This window comes from Urocitellus parryii, chromosome 2 (genome assembly GCF_045843805.1).
Source record: "Urocitellus parryii isolate mUroPar1 chromosome 2, mUroPar1.hap1, whole genome shotgun sequence".
In the NCBI taxonomy this organism is placed as follows: Eukaryota; Metazoa; Chordata; class Mammalia; order Rodentia; family Sciuridae; genus Urocitellus; species Urocitellus parryii.
This window is the reverse complement of record NC_135532.1, coordinates 128,794,741-128,817,276: the sequence shown is the minus strand read 5'-3', so window position 1 is coordinate 128,817,276 and position 22,536 is coordinate 128,794,741. Positions and strand designations below refer to the sequence as shown.

The window sequence follows — 22,536 nt, the reverse complement described above, 5'->3', positions numbered from 1 at the left end:
GAGATGGCTTGTTGGTGCTGAGGCAAAAAAATGGCGGCTCCCTGGGAAGAAGACTTGAGCTGGGCTGCTTGTGAGACACCTGGAGCTATGAAACTGATGCCTGGTGCTAGACTTCCCATAGATCCTGTGAAATTCTCCACATTTCCATAATTCCTACTACCTGTATTGAAAATAACTTTAATTAGTTAATCCAGATAGTATTTTTCAAATATTTGTGGATTGCTATCATATCTTCCTTGACTTTTCTTCTTCACATGAAATGTAACTATTTTAGAAAATGTCTCCTCAAAAAAAAATTTCTTTACTGAAAGAGAAAAATCTTAATAATATAAACAAATCAGTTTTAAAAACTGGAGTTTAATCCCAAACGCAGTGATGTGACCAGCACAGCGTAGACAAAGCGCTCTCATCTCCCTTACTCTAAACACTTGTACTAAATCATCCATAGGTCATATGTAGTTGTTAGTGTTTTAAAATGATACATCATATCATTAACCTTATATTTAATTAATTCAGTAATGTTTTTATAATTAAAGCTGACAGCAATCATTTTTGGGAGGGTGGTCATCAGCAACATTTATTTTACTTCCCCTGATGATCATTTGGTAATACAATTTTAATATGTAACTTTATAACAGATTTCATGATCATTATGTGGTTCATTAAACTTCAGTGGAAATAGGAAAAAACAGGTGGTGGTGGGGGAAGAATGGGATCAAATCCTCACTCCCAATATTCCACATACAGATGGTACAAAAATACCTAAAAGATAACATTCTTCCTCTCTTTTGGCAATCAGAATCCACAGACTCACACAATAAAATTAACCTGGCAAACTAACCTGTCTTGAAATACATAGCACACATTAGCGTTTCAGAACATAATTGATTGTACAACATGTGAGAATTAAGTTATTGTATTTTAAAATGGTAGTGTGAATTACAGAGACAGAAAAAAGAAATAAACAAATCTTCTACTTCAGCATTAATGTCTACCAAGACTTGGCAGAGAAGACAATATCTTATTCATGATACCTTAACATATATTCTGCTCTAAGATATCTGAGAATAATTGGTCTCTCCTTACTTTGGTATGGAATTTTTTAAACCACATTTTTAAACTTTTCGGTCTGTTTTGCTTCATTTAAAAGTTGAAGATTTACTTTAATCCATCTATGGGAAAATAAAGTCTTGCAAATAGATGATTTTCTGCTAAGTAAAATTTGGCTAAAACCTACAGTGTAAAAAATACCTAAGAGATGCAACAGTTACATAATTTTTTTCCCAAAGACTAGTGTTTTCTCATTATATGGAGAAATAAAAAAACATGAAAAATCCAAGAGAACACACAGCAAGAAATCCAATATTTAGTATGACTTTAACTTGTGGAGTCTCTTCTAACATTTGTAAACAGACATCTTCCTCCTCCTTCAAGTCTCTGAGACTCCTTTTGCTGATGCTTTTACTTTTAAATCCACAAAACCAGTCTCTGAACTTCCATTACTGGCTTCCATTCTCCATTTCTTTCTTTCTCTCTTTCTCACCCATGAAAGCCACTTGCCCATTGGAATAAGTATCTACTGGTATTTCTGCCTCCAAATGCCCCAAGGAAGCCACTGGGTTGCCTTCCTCTCTGCAGGTCACCAAAAGATTGACATCTTCAGGCTGAAATCCCTTAATTCTACCTTCAGATTTCCCATTGGGAATGACATAGATGATGTCCTCACTCATCTCCCTGCATTAAAGAATGCTCTTCTCCTGTATCTTGTATGGTTCATCTTTCTGAGAGCAGCTTTCCTTCATTCCAGCCATTCCACCATACAAAGCCCCTTGTTCATGGCAACACTTCCAGAAAATTGCCAAAAGGAATACGGTCACAACTAGGGAAGTCAGGTAATCTGCTACCTCCTGAATGTAAAGGTACAGCTGGCCTCCGTGCATCTCCATAGTGATTGATACCCATGCTATGCTGATCACCACCATAAAAGCCACAAATCCTCCCCAAAAATATTAGTGCCTGGGAGCTTACACTCTCAAGGATGAGTTTACATCAAGAGTGAATTTGGTACTTGATAAATATAGAGTCCAAGTTACTCATTAGATAATATATAATATCACATTGATAAATATAGAGTCCAAGTTACTCATTAGAGCTACAATGATGATGGCCATCATCAAGCCCCAAGGAACAAGCTTCATCACCAGCATGGGTAAGCCATATTGGAGTGCCCAGCTTGACTTCCACACTTCACTTGCATGCAGTATGCTCTGTGTTGATGCAAGCTATGTCATCAGTAAACAGTATTCTGGAAATCGTTCCTGGGAAAACTATCATAAACACTGACAGAAGCTTCAAGAAGCCAGCCTTAAGAGTAGAGCCTTTGGTGTAAGCAATGCTTCTGGCTACCAGAAGTTGCAAGTACAGTGACTTAGTTGGTCAGCACACCAGTACCACTGAAGCTGGGGTCTACACAAGAATGAATCTATGCCATGGAACAACATTGGAAACTTCTGTCAGGAATTACAGTGACTATCTGTCATCATTTTTAGGAATTCTCCCTTAGGGTAGACGTTACAAGAATTTGTGTTTAAAAAGTTGTATGTCAACAAGATGAAAGGGATATTAAGTGAGGCTGACATATACTTTCTCTTAACTTTCTCACCCACCAATCTCCATAATCATAAGTGTGAGCTCCCCAACAATCATGAGCAGAGCCTGCAGAGTGTCTGGGTAGATCACCTCAACAAGGCCTCTGGTGACAGTCAGCAAAGCAGTCATGCTCATCCAGTGAGCAGGATGACAGACTTATGGAAGTTCCAACCCAAAGACTCCTGGATAAAGAAGGCACCCAAATACAGATCCATGGAGAGCTTGGTGAAGATAAAGAGGTTCAGAGACAAGGCTGCAAAGTAGACCTGAATCCTATGGCCACCAAATCTCTTGGACAAGTATTCAGGCATGATGTATACCCCTGACTGGATGTAAATTGAATGAAAACCCATCCCAGAAATTGCAAATGCAGTAAGGCATCGAATTCCCATGTGCCCACTGCAAATTCACTCACAGCTCCAGATCCTGCTAGCCCAGTGAAGGGCTCACTCCCAATATTGCTCACAGAGAGGCACCAATTGCTACCCAGGCCATAGAGCTACTCACCATGAAGTATCCACTTAGGGTGCTTCTATTAGATTTCCACCTGGCCAAAAAAAAAAAAAAAAAAACAATGCACATCAGCAGGATAAAATGCAGGGCCACTGTGGCCATGTGTGCTATCTCCAGAACAGTCCTCGTTGTGGTAAATTGTGAATAAAAGCATCCAAATGACAGAAATGTCCAACTTTTTATTTATTTATTAGTAACCTCAGCCAAGTTTGTAAACCATACATGAACTGGATTGTACAGAGCAATACAGCAGGTCAAAGTCTTTGTCCTTTGGTTTCCTGTCTTGATGATAAACTCGGAAGGAGACAGTTTAAATTTCCCTCCTTTTCTTAATTGGGATTTGAGAATTTAGCTTGTACTCTTAATCCACACTCTGAAAGACCATTGGCATTTACTCAGGTGCTGGGGGAGCTATTCTGAGTTGAAGCTAAGTTTGGTGAAGCCTACTGTACCAACCCTGGTGGAAAGGGCCGAGTGCGTACATCGCACACTATGTTACCAAATTCTCCAAAGAATGGGGATTTCAGCCAGGACTTGCTGAATGCCTGACCCAGAACAGAGAAGGAACAGCTAGCTGCCTCCAAGGCAGGGAACTGAAGGGGAACCTGGCAGGGAAGTCCTGGCATTTGGGCCCAGTGTCTCCCAGGCAGCGAAAGCACCCAAATCATGTTTTCATTTCTAGACCCAGGTATATAAATTATACTCATCCCTAGCACGACATGATCCTATTAATTGACTCAGATTTCCAGTTTGCCAAAATTCATCTACGTTCATAATAATTAAATGCATAGCTCCTTGTGCTAGAGAACATTTTGCACACTTTCTATTATTTCATTTTTCATGATAATACCATCAGAAGTATGTTTCTTTGTCCTCGACTTCTTTCACTTCCCCCTCCACACCTCCACCAAAGAAGACATAAATCTTTCATTAAAGTTCATTTCTTGATGGAAGTAAATAGCAATCTTGGCATGACAGAATTATATAAATAACTGTATAAAGGGAAAGAAAAATTAAGATACATCATGAAAAAAAATGTGTTTGTCTCTACCGTGTACAAATAAGAAAAGGCTTATGTAGAAAGAGCAAAATGAAAATGATAATGAAATGGAGAGAGATTGGTTACTTGACCAAAGTTAAGAGAACCAGCAAGCAATGGGGCTGCTTTTAAAACCAAACCCCATGAAACTAATCAATATGTTCCATTGTCTACAAACTTTAACCAGACAACTGCCTTCTAAAACTCAATCTTCTTGATCATCAAGTTTTTTAAACATATTTTCTCGTCTTTATTCACATCATCGATTTTAAAAAAGAAACACTGTATAGAAAATATAGTCAGGAATACAGGATAGCAAGCTGCTAAAAACCTGTTTAAACTTTTATCTTTATATTTATCAGCACCCCTTTGGCTATGTTAAATCCACCTTATTGAGCTATTATCTCCTTTGCATTTCTAAAACTTTTCCTTAAAAATAAAGTAAGTCTAAGCTTATTTAAAAAAAAAATTCAGCTACATTATGCCCATAGATCCCACTGATAAAGCAGTCAAATTAATGTGTCAAAAAGAAGTTGTAGCCAAGCATAGTGGCACATGCCTGTAATCCCAGTGACTGGGGAGGTTGAGGCAGGAGGACTGCAATTTCAAAGCCAGCCTCAGTAACTTAGTAAGGCCCTGAGCAACTTAGTGAGACCCTGTATCAAATGAAAAATAGAAATTAAAAATAAAAAAGAGTTGGGGATATTGCTCAGTAGTTAAATGCTGCTGGGTTCAATCCCTAGTACAGAAGAAGACGGAGGAGGAAGTGGAGGAGGAATAAAAAATTATTGAACAACCCTTCTGGAAAAGAGTGCAGAAATCTATATCAAAGTTCACAAAAATATTCTTATTCAACCATCTCACAAAATCTCCCTTCAGGAATATAACAGAGAAAAATAATACAACTTTCTAAACATAAATATTTTTCTGAACTTTATATTTTTAGCATTATCCTATTTCTGTGTTCCTTATTGTTTAGAAAGGCAAACACATAAACATACTGAAAATAGAATTATGAATAAGCTACAGCTCTTAGTGAACTGCTACATTAACTTAATGATGTTTCTGAGAAATACATGTAGATATATATGAGCATTGCAAAATGCTCATATAAATCAAATGAATCATCAGGTACAAATGCATAAGTGTGATCTTTTTATTGCTCTATTTAACATGGGTCTATGATGTATATATAAATGTATGTGTAATAAGTAACTAGACTCCTATGCTGTGTTCTCCTGGTCTACCTTTTTGAACATTGCAAACTTCTGTCAGGAATTACAATCACTATCTGTCACCAGATGCTATTGCCAGGTGACTAATAATGCTCCAAGGAAAGCTCTCAAAATCACCAAAAGATAATAGGTTCTGCTTCTCCTAGAGTTTTCCAGATATCTGTTTTCAACTTTTCATGATGACTTGATAATTATCTGGAACCTATAGTTAAGTCTACTGAGCACCAAATCACTGAACACCAAAACATGTCCTTAACCAACAGTAATTTGTTATGGAAATGCCAGTGAGTTTACAAACTATATTTTCTCATGGTTTCTGTTCACCACCTGCTTGGGCACTGAATATCTCACATATTATGGATATTTCAACAAGGAACAATATAGAATTTATATTTTCAAGACATTTATTCACGTGTCTCCAAGATATTACCTAATATGGCTATCTCATGCCAATAAAACTGTTCTTCCCAATAAACCACAATGCTAGTCATTTTTTCCATGAACTGTTCATTGGAAGGTAGCAGGAATCAATAAGATTCTTTAGTTTTTCTATGGTTTAGTTTTGAAGGAAGCAGGAATCACAAAGAATTTTTAGGATGTGTCCCAAAAGCTCATATATGAGACAATGCAAGAAAGTTTAGAAGTAAAATGATTGGGTTATGAGAGCCTTAACCTCATTGGTGAATAAATCTCCTTGAATGGATTACCCAAGTGGTAGATGTAGGCAGGTGGGGAGTGGATGCAGAAGGTAGGTCACTGGGATGTGCCTTTAGGGTACATATTTTGTCCCTGGTGAGCTCTCTTTGCTTCCTGATGGCCATGTCCTGAGCTGCTTTCCTCCTTCACATCCTTCTGCTATTATGTTCTGCCTCACCTCCGGCCCAGAGCAATGGAGTCACCTGCCTACGGACTCATCTCTGAAACTCTGAGCACCACATAACCTTTTTGTCCTCTAAAATCGCTCTTGTCAGGTCTTTTGGTCACAGTGATGTAAAAGATAACTAAAATGAGGTCTTTTCAGTTGTGGTGGAGCCCACAGCAATGAAGACCACAATCTTGACCTTTTTTTTTTTGTCCTTAGCCTTAGAGATGTGATATATTATTCTTCTGGTATATTTGTATAGATTGTATACTGCTTGATGATACAGCAGCTAAAGAGGGGGGATTTTTACCTCCTCCTCACCATAGATTTGTATAAAATGTTTTATTATAAATAGATATATATTATGGGAGTGATTATATATTGTTTTTGGAAGTGCAATATTTCATATAAGGGGTTAAATGTGTCTAATTTTCAAAGACATTATATGGACATCTAGAAGGTGTAGATCTGATAATTTTCACTTTTCCAACACCGAATGGGTTCTAGCTAACACTTAAGTAATTAGGAGAAGCTGAGTTGATTTTGAATGACCTGCACTAGTCAAAAGTCAGAGAGGGAAAGGAAGAAAAAGAGAACTACTTTTCAGAGTTGGGAATTGAAGACTGGGACTCAAGAAAAAGTAAGTGTTGGAAGTCTAGAGGGTTAAATTCTTGAGAGTGAATGAGATTGACCAAATCGATGATGTGCATGTGAAGCAAAAATATACTAAAGTCTAAGAAAATTGATAAACCAGCCCTACTCAAACAGAAAAGGGAAATTTTAGTTAAAAGTACAGAAAAGGGGCTGAGGTTGTGGCTCAGCAGTAGAGCACTCACCTAGCACATGCAGGGCGCTGGGTTCGAACCTCAGCACCACATAAAAATAAAATATATTGTGTCCAACTACAACTAAAACAAAATATTTTTTTAAAAAGTACAGATAAAATTGTCACATTATTATATTAATTAAAAGAATCAATGCAATCGAGAAGGAAAACAAGTCAAGGAGAATGAGAATTCGAATACAACTCTCATTACCTTCAACAACAGTTAATTCTAGGGAGGGATTGGGCATGGAAATCAGACTGTCATAGTTGAAGAGAGAATAGAAGGTGAGTAACTAAAGATAATAAACATAAACTTTCTTAAGAAATCTTGTTTTGGATGAAGAAAGATTATTATTTGAAGTATAATTTCTTATAGCAAAAAAAATGTTACCTTAGAGGGTAATAACCTAGGTCAGCCCAGAGCACTTATTTAGTCCATAATGAAAACCAGAAATTGTTGATTGATGATTAAAAATAGAGGAAAATGGAAGATTCAAGAGAGAGTAGTTGCATCATGGAAAATGTTATTGTTTGATGGGAGGAAAAATTCTGGTATCTTATAGAAGGGCAAATGTAAATTAAAGGTAATATATTATATATCTCAAAATTTGTTATGAAAAATGAATTTAAAGGTACTTATCCAAAATATAATAAAAATTAAAGTAATAGATATGTTAATTTCCCTGAATTAATTACTATCTATCATGATGTGCCCAATAAATACAAATATTATGCATCAACCAAAAAATTTAAAACTTTTAAAAATATTCAAATTACACAACAAAATATCTTATGCCACTAAGCAACAGTTTTAAAATTATTTTTGGAGAAAAAACTAGAGAAGAGAAATGCTATTGCAACACTTATAATTTAAAAAACCTAGAAGATAGTGCATTTAATGCATAATAATGCTTTATGTCTTGAATGCTGGTATGTGATGAAAATAGATTTAATGAAAAGATTATAAACTATAAACTGAAATGTAATTTTCATGAAGGATTATGATGTGGCATTCCAGAAATTTTTAGTCTCAATCTTTCCTTTGTGTCTAATTTCACTTCTAAAAAATAATTATGTTGTCCTTTTATTCTTCTCCATCAATGACATTATTTTCATAGTTTCCAACTCTGTTGTGAGTTTTTTAGGTATTTATAAAAAAAAAAAAAGAGGAAGAGAGAAAAAAAAGTCATAGTAAAAAAGTATAAAAAGAAGCCAGTCAATTTTTAGTGTGGAGAAAAGAAGTTTTGTGGTTCAACCGCAGTTATCTTTTAAAGTACATTCATTTAAAAAATATATATATATATATATATATATATATATATATATATATATATATATATATATATTGTTATATTCAAGATGATCAAAAACATAGACATTTGAAGTGTTTATATTCCAATTTTTACTTAAAATGAAAAGGGCAAAATTGTGAGAGAGGCTCAAAGTTCCAAAAAGTCAACAATGAAGGAAGAATGAGAATAAAAGGGAAGCATTCAATTGACCAAGAAATTAAATAAATTTTCTCAATGAGTTTCCTGAGTTCTTTCCTTACTAATATATAATAAAATACTTCAGTTTTCCATTGAGTGAAATGAAGAATGATGAAACTGTACTCATCTATATCATCAAGGAGAGAAAATTCAACTCTCAAGGGGAAACTTCTTATTGTACCATAATGACTTCTCAGCCACAGGAAAACTAAATTTATTGGACAAGTGAGGTAGTATGTGGAAGTTCATGTATGTGAGGCATTATAAAGGAAAATAAAAGTGGACCTAAGTGTTTGCTTAAAACTTTTGAAAACTTTACTGCTATACATATCTCAACCTGAAAGAATTTAATGGGCCTGAAAATGTTAACCTGAACCATTGCTATAGGTTATATATGAAGAAATATTTAAGATAATAACTCAAGAGAGTCTGCCTTTTTTCCCCTAACCCCACCCCCTTCCATCTCCCACCCCCCTGATAAACTTAAAAATGACCCTCTCAGGTTCACATTCCTTCAATATTGAATTCTACAACTGTTTAAGGAATGAATAATACAAGTTCTATGCAAATTCTCAAAAAATAAAGGAGGAAGAAATATTTAACTTATTTTATAAGATCAGCATACTCTAGTCCTAAAACCATACACATAAAAACAAAAATCACACACCACTATTCTTTGTGAAAAGAAGATATAAAAATATTTAATAAAATCTTGACAAATAAGAAAAAGGAGATATATATATATCCTTCTTTTTCTTATTATATATATTATATATTCTTATATATATATACACTATATTCAGATAATTGGTGTGTAGAATAAAAGTGCATGATATTAAACTAAAGGATAAAAAACATGACCATCTCAATGGATTAAAAATCATTTTATATAATTTAAACTTGTTCTTAATAAACAAGTAAAATTTTTCACCAAATAAGAATTCAGAGAGCTTTCTTAATATAACATAATACCAAATGGTGAAAGATTACATGTTTTTTTCTTAAGATTGGGAACAAGAAAAGGATATTTCATGCTACACTCAAAGTCCTAGAAAATATGAATGCTATTTTTACTTAGCAATTTTATTTTCAATTTTTCCTTGATAATGACTGATTTATTCATTGATCCTACATTCTTTGATAAGAGGTTTCTAATGCAATAGCATTGCAAGCCCTGAAATATGTGGAGATACTTTTATTTTATTTTATTTTTTAGTTTCTTTTTTTTTCTTTTTTTAAATTAATTATTTATTTTTTTTAATGTTGGTTGTTCAAAACATTACATAGTTCTTGATATATCATATTTCACATTTTGATTCAAGCGGGTTATGAATTCCCATTTTACCCCGTATATAGCTTGCAGAATCACATCAGTTACACTTCATTGCTTTACATATTGATAAACTCATGTCTGTTGTATTCTGCTGCCTTTCCTATCCTCTACTATCCCCCTCCCCTCCCCTCCCCTCCCCTCTTCTCTCTCTACCCCCACTACTGTAATTCATTCCTCCCCCTTGTACTGTTTTTCCCTTTCCCCTCACTTCCTCTTGTATGTAATTTTGTATAACCCTGAGGGTCTCCTTCCATTTCCATGCAATTTCCCTTCTCTCTCCCTTTCCCTCCCACCTCTCATCCTTGTTTAATGTTGGTCTTCTTCTCGTGCTCTTCTTCCCTAGTCTGTTCTTAGTTACTCTCCTTATATCAAAGAAGACATTTGGCATTTGTTTTTTAGGGCTTGGCTAGCTTCGCTTAGCATAATCTGCTCTAATGCCATCCATTTCCCACCAAATTCTATGATTTTGTCATTTTTTAATGCAGAGTAATACTCCATTGTGTATAAATGCCACATTTTTTTTATCCATTCGTCTATTGAAGGGCATCTAGGTTGATTCCACAGTCTTGCTATTGTGAATTGTGCTGCTATGAACATCGATGTAGCAGTGTCCCTGTAGCATGCTCTTTTTAGGTCTTTAGGGAATAGACCGAGAAGGGGAATGGCTGGGTCAAATGGTGGTTCCATTCCCAGCTTTCCAAGAAATCTCCATACTGCTTTCCAAATTGGCTGCACCAATTTGCAGTCCCACCAACAATGTACAAGTGTACCCTTTTCCCCACAACCTCGCCAGCACTTATTGTTGTTCGACTTCATAATGGCTGTCAATCTTACTGGAATGAGATGGTATCTTAGGGTGGTTTTGATTTGCATTTCTCTGACTGCTAGAGATGGTGAGCATTTTTTTATGTACTTATTGATTGATTGTATGTCCTCCTCTGAGAAGTGTCTATTCAAGTCCTTGGCCCATTTGTTGATTGGTTTATTTGTTATCTTATTGTCTAATTTTCTGAGTTCTTTATATATTCTGGATATTAGGGCTCTATCTGAAGTGTGAGGAGTAAAGATTTGTTCCCATGATGTAGGCTCCCTATTTACCTCTCTTATTGTTTGTGGAGATACTTTTAAAAATAATGAATAGACATGCATATTAACAATTACAAACATTGCTTACAGAAAATAAATAACATCTTAGAGAATGGAGCAGATATACCATGTTCATTGATTCGAAATTTCAATAATGTTAAAATAATTTGTGCGCAACTGTTCTGTGAATTTAACCTAACCTCAAACAAAATCATAGCAGGCCACTTGCTATTGAAATTAAAAAGTTGATTCTATAAATAATATAGAAATTCAATGGGAACAAAGTTAGAGGACTTTTACTGGCGTAACGATAGAAATGAAAATCAGCGGAACAGATGGAGTCCATAAATTGACCCACTTATGTATCAATAATTGATGTTTCTTAAATAATTAAAGACAATCCAATGCTGGTAAAAATAAAATATTCAATAATTGATGCTAGAACAATTAACTAGCCATAGACAAAATACAAACCTTGTTATTTCATGGCATACATAAAAAATGTAAAATGTATTATAATCTCAAACATGATTAACAAACTTCTAGAAGAAAACATAAGATAAAATGTTTGAGGCATAATTTAGACAAATATTTCCTACTCAAACCCAAAAGATGAAAAAGAAATGTGTGTCACATGGATCATGCTACATGAATAAAACTAGACACAGAAAGACAAATAGTGTGTGTTCTCACTCCTTTGTGAAAGCTAAAAATAATTTATCTCATAGAAGAGGGTAGAGTAGCAATGTCTAGAGAATGGGAAAAGCAAAGTAAGAGGGATGAAGGATGGAGAGAAGATAGACAATGGGCAAGAAAATGCAGTTAGATAGGTGGAATTAATTCTGGTGTTCTAGAGCACCGTAGAACAACTGTAGTAGACAGTAATGTATGACATTTTAAAATAATTAGAAAGTTGGGGTTGTGGCTCAGTGGCAGAGTGCTTGCCTCGAACATGTTAGGTACTGGGTTCAATCACATAAAAATAAACAAACAAAATAAAGAAATTGTGTCTATCTATAACTTTAAAAAAATTAGAAAAGAGAGTCCAAGCATTCTCAGCACATAGAAATGACACATGTTTGAGGATGTAGAAATTATCCTGTTTTGATTTTATTTGTTGAACATATATATTGAATTATCATAGAATATCCCATAAATGTATACATATATTATTTGTCTGTCAAAAATAAATAAAACATACATACATAAACTTTTTTTTTCTTTTCTTTTTTTTTGGTACCAGGGATTCTTAACCAATGAGTCTTGTCCTTAGCCCTTTTCATTTTGAGCCAGGGTTTTAAGGTCAGCTGAGGCTGAACTTGTGATTCTCCTACCTCAGCCTCCCAAGTAGCTGGAATTATAGGCTCAGGCCACTGCACATCGCTGGCTTCAACTTTTGCTTTATAAAAAAAACAAAAAAACAACACTGGTAAACTTCTTGTCAAGACAAAATAGCACGGACTTATTTCTCCTTGTTCCTCCCCCTTAAATAAAAGTATAATTCCTGAAATAACACAAGAGGAAACTAAAGGAGAATTTCAAAAGGTGGTAAGAGGAACTGGGACAGGAGCACAGAACAGAACAACAGAGGACGGCAACTCAGACCTGGTGGTTCCCAACCCCTAACTTAGCAACAGAAATCAGTCCAGTAGGCCTGTTGCTCCTACACAGAGTTGCCCTGACAACTCTAGAAGAGCCGGATACCACTAGCAAAAGGTTTGGATCCTAGAGTCCTACAGCCAGGAAAGTTCTCTGCTCCCCCTCCAGGCATGGAACTTTCTACCTTTGTCTTGTAGGAAACACCAGCAAGAAAAAACCCTGCCTCAACAAGTTGACCATCTCAGGAATCCTCATTGCCCTCATAGACCTCATAGACCTAAGACTACTCTTCTTCACCAAGAGACAACAGGCTGCCATCCTCGGAAACATTTCTACCTCCCAGCACAAACAGGCCAGTGGGAATCCCTGAAAAAAAATAAAGGAAAAGTGAATAACACCATACTTCTCTAAAAATTAAGTTAGGATTCACATGCCCACAAAAATAAGTTAAGATTCACATGACAAATCTAAATGGTATATGCCTGCTGAAAAAAATCTCAGAGGAAAATAAAAATATACAGAGAATTGGGTGAAAATACAACATGCCAAAGTATGTAGAATGCAACTAAAATGGTCCTAAAGGGACATTTATTCCACTAAATATTAGAAACTTCTCAAATCAGTAATCAAAGTTCCTACCTAAAAAAAAAAAAAAAAAAAAAAACCAAAACCACAAAACCACCAAGATTGAAACAAACCCAAAGGTGAAAGTTAGGAAATAGAAAAATTTGAGCAGAAATCAATGAATTTGGTAATAGGAGGAAATCAGGTGAGAAAATCAGCGAAATAAAAGCTTGCTCTGAAACAGTCTGTAAAATTGGTAAACCTTTAACAAGACTGACAATAGTGGGGGAAAAAAAACACAAAAAAACAAAAAACAGGCCACCGTTACCAGTCCTGAAACAGAAGATATTACTACAGGTTCTATTGCCATTATAAAGCATAATAAGGCAATACTACAAACAATGTAGCACCCATACATTTAAAAACTTCGAAAAGATTAACTAATTCCTCAAATACCAGATACTACAAAAATTCCAACTAAAGGAACCAGATAATTTAATTTTCCTTAAATAATTAATTTATCATTAGAGAAGTTGAATTTGTACTCCTCCCCTTCCCTGGCAAAAAAAGAAAAAAAAATCTCCAGGCCCAAATTGTTTCACTGTAGAATTATATCAATTATTTAAAGAAGAACTAACACCAAATTTATATAATTTTTCCAGAAAATGAAAAAAGGAACATTTTCCAGCCTAGTCTACAAAAATTTATGATATATTTTCCAGCCTAGTCTACAATTTATGATGAATTTTAAAATAACTAGACAAAAAGAGATCCATATTACCCTAATACCAACACCAAATAGAGACTATAAAAGAAAACTGCAGATCAGAATTTCCCATGAATTTAGGTGGAAAAAATTCCTCATCCATAGATTAATAAACCAAGTGCAATAATGTATAAGAATAATCATATTCCATAACTAAAATTTATGGGAAATTCTGGTCTGCAGTTTTCTTTTATAGTATTAAAGCTTAGTTCAATGTTTGTAATTCAATCTATATATTTAAATCAATTAATTCAGAGAAAGCATTTGATAAAATACAACATGAAATGTTAAAAACTCTCATCAAATTAGGAATAAAGCAGAATTACTTCAAGGGCATCTACAAATAATCTATAGCTGATATCTTGAAATGTAAAAAGTGAAAAATTTGGTGCTTATTCACTTTTTGGGGGGATTGGTTACTGGGGCACTCAACCACTGAGCCACATCCCCAGCCCTATTTCATATTTTAATTAGAGCAAGGTCTCACTCAGTTGCTTAGTGCCTTGCTTTTTGCTGAGGCTGGCCTTGAACTTTTGATCCTCCTACCTCAGCTTCCTGGAATTACAGGTGTGCCACCGGGCCTTGCACTTATTCACTTGACCACTCTTATTCAATATACTACTTGAAGTTTTAAGCACTGAAGTAAGGGAAGGAGAAGACATAAAAGTTAAGCAGATTGTAAAGGAAGAAATTTAACTTCTCTTATTTGAATTTGTATTGATTCAAAGATCGAATACAGTACAGTATGACATTCTCCTCAAAATAAGATTGAATAGAGTACAGTATGGCATTCTCAAAATTCTAGCATACTTTTTTTGTGAGTATAGATAAAATTATTCTAAAATTGATATAAGGGGCTGGCATTGTGGCCCAATGGTAGAGTACTTGACTAATGTATTTGAGGCACTGGGTTAGATCCTCAGTACCACATAAAATAAATAAGTAAAATAAAGGCATTGTGTCCAACTACAAATAAAACATAAATATTATTTTTAAAAAAATTATATGGAAAGGCCCAAGCTTTCAAATGGCTAAAACAATCTTGACAAGAGTAAAATGAAAAGAGCCATCTACCCAACATTAGGACCTACCATATAGCCATGGTAATCATGGCAGTGAAGCCTTGTGGATGGATAGGTGCTTGCATCTCTTGGAACACAATAAAGAAACCAGAAATAGATCCACACAAACTTAATTGATTTCTGACAAAGGAAAACTAAATGTAGCAAGGACAGGCTTTTCAACAAATAGTGATGAAGCAATTGAATATTCATAGGCAAAAATTAAAGAAAAGAGGGAAATTAAGAAAAGAAAAAGAAAATAGTCATTTCAAACTAAACCTCACAGCTTATAAAAAGATTTTACTCAAAAGGGATCATTGACTTAAATGTAAAGCATAAAAATTTAGAAAATAAATAGGATAAAATCTTTGGGACTTGGCAAGAACTTCTTAGATGACACCAAAGCATAATCCATGCAAGAAGAAATTCATGAATTATACTTCAACAAGATTAAAAACTTTTATTTAGTATGTGAAGAAGGTGACATCATGCCAATTAAAAGAGATCTAAGCTTCACTCTTTCTTTAGGTCCACTTGAACTCTTATCATTTACATAAAATTGTTGCAGATCTCTTTGCCTACCACAAATCAACACTTCTTCTCCACCAAAGATATTGCTTCAAATTCCAAAATTTCTTTTTGCATTTTACTCTTTCGGAATTTAACATATGTTCCCTGTTAGTGATCCATTCATACAAAATTGGATGGCTCATCTTCCCAACTAGGCTGTAGGTAAGTCCAAACATCCCTTGGTGATTATCAGAATGAATCTACCAAGGAGCAATCTGGTAAATCTAACTCAAGGAAACATTTTCTTATATTTTTGTCCCCAATTTATTTAATTTTTAAAGGTAGATTTTAGTTTTAGAAGTTTTAGATATATGAAAATATTGAGGGGAGATCCAAGATGGTGGGCTAGAGGGAGGCAGCATTCTGTGTCTCTCTGTGACCTAGGACTCAGTAGTGAGAATACTGCTTCTCTGTGAGTTATAGAGGACACCCCACAGTTGCTCCCGTGCAGGAATCACAGCCACCATGCCCATGCAGGGCTCCAGGCCTTAGCATCAAAGTAGGTCTCCCAACTACTCACCCATGCAGGACTACCGGATGCCCAATTGGGACCACCAGTATCAGGACCTGCACAGAAATTTTGGCCACCCACTCCAGCAGAAATCCCAGACAGCACTCCCACACAGGACACCCAGCAGCTACCCACATACAGGAAACTCTGGCCACCAGTCTTGTGTGGACCCCCATCTACCAATGTAGGGCTCCACTGGTTGGAACTCTGCAGCAACTGAGAGAGTCCCCTACATGCAGTAGTCTGCCTGCACTAGGGGACATTGCACAGGCTCTGAAATCAGCTGACAGACACTTACTGCACAATACAGAGCTCATCTCTGAACACATCATCCTGCACCATCACCCAGCTCCCCCCACCCTACCTGACACCCCAACTCTGAAAGCCTCTGCCTCCATCTTGGATCATCTTCTCACCATCTTTACTGCAGGAAACTCCCAGTTTGGAACTCTGGCTGGCCAGGTACCCACAGTTTCTAACTCTCCCCTTCTCCCCAGCAGCCACTAACTGGGCACAGCGACTGCCCAATACAAAATAGTTCTCAGCAGCAGGTGCAGCAGGTGTGCAGTGCCCAAATGCAACACACAAGACCCCCTGGAGAGAAAGATCCCATATTAGGAAGTAGAAAGGGAAAGGGTGAGTGTGATACAGTTTAAAGACTAACATAGAGACCAGGAACTGGGAGGACCTCAGGCAAGATAAGGAGATAAGACCAGGTGCCTACATCACACCAGCAGGCCCCAAAGAATATCCTTGAGGTGCAGTCTCCCTTTGGAGGCTGGCAGGTGCCACACCCAACTTCCAGGTGCCCTCTACCCAAGACCAACCCTCCCACCCTAGTTACCTTTACCATCCTCAGGGTGGAGATACCAGCTAACAACAGATGACTCCAGATGAGATGGGAAGCAGGAAAGATACTGATCTCTAACCAAAACAATCCTTGTTTCTTCCTTTGAGATTTTTCTTTTTTTTTCTTTTTCCTTCTCCCTCTCTTATTCTCCCACTCTCACATCTGCAACCTATGTGATACTTCACATGAATTAGGACACTGAGGACTGGGATGTTGGAATAGTATAATTGTGTGGTATATTATTTTTTTCTTTCTCCAATTTTTATAATTTTAACATTTTTCTTCATATATATGTGTGCTTGTTTTATATAATCTACCGTCTTCCCATTCACTTGTCTACCCAAAATTACTTCCTGTCTCTTCTCCTTCTTCTTTAAATTTTGCTTTCACACTTCCTAAGATATAATATCTCTACATCCTCATCTCCTACTTCCTCAGCATATCATTCTACACCTCATCCCTGGTCCTTTGTTCATAATCAGAAGCTGTAAACCCTTTTGCAAACCTACTGATTATATTATAGATAATAATTGAATTCACCATTTCTGTACATTGTGACCAAACTATAAATATCTTAATAGCAACTACTTGATTTAAGGTTGTATATTGTTTATATTGGGATCTGTTAACATCATCCTTCACTTCAAAGGAGAGGTATTGGAGCCCTATAGGGGAATTAGGAGCTTATGGGGTAAAAATGATAACACCTCAGATCCAAAGTGTTAGAAGGGAAGATACACAAGCAATATGAAAAGACAAGAGAAGAAAGTGCCTTAAACAAATCAAGATACCACATTATTAGAATCCATGGCCAGCATAGCAGAAGACATCATAGAGAAGGAGTTCAGGATGTACATAATTAAAATGTTCTGTGAATTAAAGGACAATATGAGAGAGCAAAACAGGAGCAAAAGATTATTTTGACAAAGAGCTTCATCAACAAATAAAGGAAGCAAATGATTACTTCAATAGGGAGATAGAGGTTCTTATAAAAACCAAAGAGAAATTCTTGAAATGAAAAAAATCAATAAACCAAATTAAATGTTCAATTGAAAGCATCACTAACAGAATAGACCACTTGGAAGACCAGACCTCAGACAATGAAGACAAAATATATAATCTTGAAAAGAATGTAGACCACACAGTGAAAATGATAAGAAACCATGAGCAGAACATTCAAAAAATATGGGATAGCATAAAAAGACCAAATTTAAGAATTATTGGGATAGAGGAAGGCCTAGAGTTCCAAACCTAAGGAATGAACAATCTATTCAATGAAATAATTTTCCAAACATGAAGAATAAATTGGAAAATCAAATACAAGAGGCTTATAGGATGCCAAATGTACGAAAATCACAACAGATCCACACCAAGGCACATTATAATGAAAATACCTACATACAGAATAAGGAGAGAATTTTAAAAGTAAGGAGAGAAAGGAATTAAATTACATATAGGGGGAAATCAATTAGGTTATGTGCTGATTTCCCTGAAAGCTAGAAGATCCTATATAACAACATATATCAAGCTCTGAAAAAAAAAAGGGGGATGCCAACCAAGAATATTATATCCAGCAAAATTAAGCTTTCATTTGATGATAAAATAAAAACCTTCCACGATAAACAAATGTTAAAAGAATTTACAACTAGAAAGCCTGCACTACAGAACATCCTCAGCAAAATATTCCATGAAAAGGAAATGAAAAACAACAATGAAAATGAGCATGGGGAGGTATTACACTAAAGGAAAAACTAATCAAAGGAGAACCCAAGTCAAGTTAAATACCAAAACTAAACAAAAGGCCTGGTAATAAAAATCATGTCTCAATAATAACCCTGAATATTAATGGCCTAAACTCACCAACCAAAAGACACAGACTGGAAGCTTGGATTAAAAAAAAAAGACCCAATGCTGCCTCTAAGAGACTCATCTCATAGGAAAAGACATCCACAGACTGAAGGTGAAAGGTTGGGAAAAATCATATCACTTATATGGACTGTGGAAGCAAGCAGGAGTGTCCATCTTCATCAAATAAAGTAGATTTCAAGCCAAAATTAATCAAAAGGGATAAAGAAGGACATTTCTTATAGCATAAGGGAACCTTTCATAAACAAGACATAACAATAATAAATTTATATGCCCCAAACAATGGAGCGCCTATGTTCATCAAACAAACTCTTTTCAAGTTCAACAGTCAAATAGACCAAAACACAATAATTCTGGGTGACTTTAACACACATTTTTTACCATGGGATAGATCTTCCAAACAAAAGCTAAATTTTTGTTCAGCTCAACTATGTAACTCAATAATACAATCAATAATTTAGACTTATCTGTCATATAGAGAATATTTCTTCCTTCAATGAGTGAATACACTTTCTTCTCAGCAGCACATGTATACTTCTCTAAATAGACTATATATTATACCACAAAGCAACTCTTAGAAAATTCAGCAAAGTAGAGATATACCTGTATTCTATCAGATCATATTGGAATGAAATTTGAAATCAATGGTAAAATAAAAAATAAAACTACTCCAATACCTGGAGACTAAATAATATGCTACTGAATGAACAAAGCATTGCAGAAGACATCAAAGAGGAGATTAAAAAACTTTTAGAGGTAAATGAGAACACTGATACCACATATAGAAATCTCTGGGACACTATGAAGGCAGTAAAGTACTAAAAGGAAATTTCATTTTATGGAGTTCATTCCTAAAAGAAGAAAAAGTCAACAAATAAATGACTGAATATTACTTCTCAAAGCCCTAGAAAAAGAACAAATAAACATCAATATCAGTAGAAAATAGAAAATAATTAAGATCAGAGCTGAAATCAATGAAATTGACCCTTAGCCATGCTAATGAAGAGGAGATATAAAAACTCAAATTACTAACATTCCTGAAAAAGGAAATATCACAACAGACACTACAGAAATACAGAAGATAATTAGAAATAATTTTGAAAACTTGTTCTCCAATAAAATTGAACATATAGAAGGCAGCAAAAACTTTCTAGAGTCATATGATTTGCCCTCATTGAATCAGGATGATATACACAATTTAAACAGATCATTTTCAAATGATGAGATAGAAGACACCATCAGAAGACTATCAAGCAAGAAAAGCTTAGGACTGGATGGATACACAGCTGAGTTCTACAACACCTTTAAAGAAGAACTAATATCAATATCTTCAAATTATTTCATGAAATAGAAAAACAGGGAGCACTTCCATACTCATTCTATGAGGCCAGTATTATCCTGATTCCAAAACTAGGCGAAGATACATGAAAAATAAAAAACTTCAGACTAATATCTCTAGTGAACATAGGTGCAAAAATTCTCAATAAAATTCTGGCAAATTGAATACAAAAAGATAGTGCACCACCATCAAGTGGGGTTCATCCCAGAGATGGAAGGTTAATTCAACATATGGAAATCAATAAATGTAATTCATCACATCAATAGGCTTAAAGATAAGAATCATGTGATCATCTCAATAGGTGCAAAAAAGTATTTGACAAAATACAGAGTATCTTTATGTTCAAAATACCAGAAAAACTAGGGATAACAGGAACATATGTCAACATCATAAAAGCTATCTATGCTAAGGCCCAGTCCAACCTCATTCTAAATGGAAACATATTGAAAGCATTCTCTCTAAAAATTGGAACAAGACAGGGATGCCCCCTTTTACCACTTCAATTTAACATAGTTCTTGAAACACTGGCCAGAGCAATTAGACAGATGAAAGAAATTAAAGGGATACACATAGGAAAAGAAGAACTCAAAATAGCACTATTTCCCAATATGATTCCTACCTAGAAGACTGAAAAAATTCCACCAGAAAATTTCTAGAACTAGTAAATGAACTCAGCAAATAACAGGATATAAAACCAACACCCATAAATCAAAGGCATTTCTGTATATCAGTTACAAATCCTCTGAAAGGGAAATGAGGAAAATTACCCCATTTACAATAGCCTCAAGTAAATAAATAAATAAAATACGTGGGAATCAACTTAATGAAAGAGGTGAAAGACCTTTACAATAAAAACTACAGAATGATAAAAAAAGAAATTAAAGAAGACCTTAGAAGATGGAAAGATCTCCCTTGTTCTTAGATAGGCAAAATTAATATTGTCAAAATGACCACTACCAAAAGCACTATACAGATTTAATGAAATTCCAATAAAAATCCCAATGACATTCTTCATAGAAATAGAAAAAGCAGTCATGAAATTCATCTGGAAAAATAAGAGACCCAGAATAGCTAAAACAATCTTTAGCAAGAGGAGTGAAGCAGGTGGCATCACTATACCAGAACTTAAATTATACTACAGAGCAATAGTAACAAAAAGAGCATGGTATTGGCACAAAAACAAATTGGTAGACCAGTGAGTGGTGCAGAATAGAGGACAAAGAGACTAACCCATTATCTTACATTAGACAAAGACACCCAAAAGATACATTGGAGAAAAGATAGCCTCTTCAACAAATGGTTTTGGGAAAAATGGAAGTTCATATGCAATAAAATGAAATTAAGCCCCTATCTCTCACCATGCACAAAACTCAATTCAAAGTGGATCAAGGACCTAGGAGTTAAACCAGAGACCCTGCATCTAATAGAAGAAAAAGTAAGCCTAAATCTCCATCAGGTGGAATTAGGCCCAACTTCATTAATAAGACTCCTATAGCACAAGAATTAATATCAAGAATCAATAAATGGCATGGATTCGAACTAAATAGCTTCTTCTCAACAACAGAAACAATCAGTGAGGTGAATAGGAAGCCTACAGTTTTGGAGTAAATTTTTACCACATGCACATCACGTAGAGCACTAATCTCTAGAGTATAATAAGAATCAAAAATCTATACACCAAAAAATAAAATAACCCAATCACTAAATGGCCAAGGAAATGAACAGACACTTCTCAGAAGATGATATACAATCATTCAACAAATATATGAAAAAATGTTCTACATCTCTAGCAATTAGAGACATGCAAATCATAACTACTCTAAGATTTCATCTCACTCCCGTCAGAAAGGCAGCTATTAAGAATACAAACAATAATAAGTATGGGCAAGGATATGGGGGAAAAAGCATACTCATACATTGCTGGTGGGACTGCAAATTGGTACAGCCAATATGGAAAGCAGAATGGAGAATCCTTGGAAAACTTAGAATGGAATCACCATTTGACCCAGCTTATCCCACTCCTTGGTCTATACCCAAAGGACTTAAAAACAGCATACTACAGGGACACAGCCACATCATTGTTTATAACAACAACACAATTCATAATAGCTAAACTGTGGAACCAACCTAGGTGTCCTTAAAAAGATGAATGGATAAAGAAAATGTTATATATATATATATATATATATATATATATATATATATATATATATATATATATATACATATATATATGTATATATATATATACACATACATACATACACACACAATGGAATATTACTCAGCATTAAAAGAGAATAAAATCATGGCATTTGCAGGTAAATGGATGGAGTTGGAGAATATAATGCTAAGAGAATTAGCCAATGCCCAAAAC

The 22,536-nt window shown here is 35.1% G+C and overlaps 1 pseudogene; it reads right to left on the bottom strand.

Annotated features, from left to right (window-relative positions):
- Positions 1-1,304: 1,304 nt before the first annotated feature.
- Positions 1,305-16,280, bottom strand: LOC113187261 (sodium/myo-inositol cotransporter-like; annotated as a pseudogene).
- Between the last annotated feature and the right edge of the window lie 6,256 nt (positions 16,281-22,536).